This window comes from Dreissena polymorpha, chromosome 7, assembly GCF_020536995.1.
Source record: "Dreissena polymorpha isolate Duluth1 chromosome 7, UMN_Dpol_1.0, whole genome shotgun sequence".
NCBI classification, from domain to species: Eukaryota; Metazoa; Mollusca; class Bivalvia; order Myida; family Dreissenidae; genus Dreissena; species Dreissena polymorpha.
In genome coordinates, this window is record NC_068361.1 from 76535274 (window position 1) to 76537275 (window position 2002).

Below are 2002 nucleotides of genomic sequence, written 5' to 3' on the forward strand. Positions count from 1 at the left end.
ATAGAAAAAAAAATTGTTTAAAAACGAAAGTAATTAAGGAATGAAGGCGGGAAAATGTAGCGCGCGTTCCTAACGCACTGAACTGATGCTGCGGTCTTGGCGATTATGCTTTTGTTTAGATACCGGCCATTGAATTTCCTTTGCCACGATTATTATATTTTTTTATGGAATATATTGAAATATTTTGTTCTAGAGACATATCCATAAAGCTAAGTATTAATGAAGCTTAATAAATTTACGATTTCATCTCTTGATTATAACACAGAAAGGGTGTTAATTTTATGATGAAACAGCGTATACAAATGTATAGCGGACCCTCTTGATATTTTTCGGCTTTGCATACTTCAAATATAATGGGTGTCAAAACATTCATCGTTTGTTGTTTATTATCAAAAAGGTAATTATGTAAAATTATATGAAAGGTTATTAACCATAAATTATCAATTAATTAAAATTATTTAAAGATTCTTGAAAATCACGGTCAACTGTCTATGCATGTATATTGAAATATCTTTATAAGTTAACAGAGTTATAAATATATAGAATTCTAAATTAAAACTCTGTATTATTTGTATTTTTCGGAAAGATTATTTAACCCTGTTGTGGTCAAATGAGAATGCTGTTTTTAATTATGTTGTTCCGTACACTACCATACACTCTTTATAGGACTACGAAATGACGGAGTTTTTTTACCGGTACCCGCTAAATACGTTAAATGTGAAGTATTAGATTTTTTAAAGGTTTAAAATGTACATGTATAGGTATTAAGCACTTATAATTATTGTGATTTAGCTGGCTGACATCTATACAATATTTAGTTTATGGCAATCTGTATGGGCAGATGACTATAAATGTTTTCAATACGCTACATATCTTATAAACGCAAAATTGAGTATTTGGCGTTACATTGCTCCAAGAAATGACCACTAATACCACGAGAAGACATGGAGGTATCATAAAAAGTGTAAACTGACCAGACATTGCTACCTGTGGTTAGGGACCAATATACAAGTATAGGTCCCTGCTGTGGCGTATGACACCATAGTGTTATTTAGTATTGGTCGGCACAGTATCTGATCATAACGAGATAATTGGCTTGTGCTGAACACAGGGGCAATAAAACCACAGATCTATCAATAAACAAGATTATTGAGATATCTTTTATTGAACACCGCGATAAAAATGCTCAAACCATGGACTCTAGATTACACGGATAAAAAACATGGCAACATTCTCAGAATCATCACTGCTATATGTGTAATCACCTAACAATTCGTCTTAAAATAATTTATATATTTGAGTTGAAGACGATGTACTGTTGTTTAAGTCTGAATAAACTATCTGTCTGCCTGTCTAAATCCAAGCCGTCATCGTCCCGGTGAAAAAAATCTGATTTTCAATAGTTGGACATGATGCCCTGATGTCAAAATACGAAGTGACCCGCGTAACACGGACCGTGATTTTCAAGAATCTTTAATAAATTGATAATTTAAGGTAAATAACATTTCAAATAATTATACATAATTACCTTGTTGATAATAAACAGCAAACGATGAATGTTTTTGACACCCATTTTATTTCAAGTATGCATGCAAAACCGAATAATATCGAGAGGGTCCGCTATATACGCTGTTTCATCATAAATTTTACACCCTTTCTGTGTTATAAACAAGAGCTGAAATCGTTAATTTATTAAGATTCATTTATAATAAGCTTTATTGATATGTTTCGTGAACAAAATACTACAATATATTCCCTAAAAAATATAATAAGATGGCAAAAGAAATTAAATGGCCGGTTTCTAAACAAAAGCATAATCGCCAAGACCGTAGCATCAGTTCAGTGCGTTAGGAACGCGCGCTACATTTTCCCGCCTTCATTCCTTAATTACTTTCGTTTTTAAACAAATTTTTTTTCTATCGTATACAGAATTCTATTCTCCTAAGCAAGATGCAATTTTTAAAACTCAACTCCAAATATAAACGCTACAAATTGGTATTAA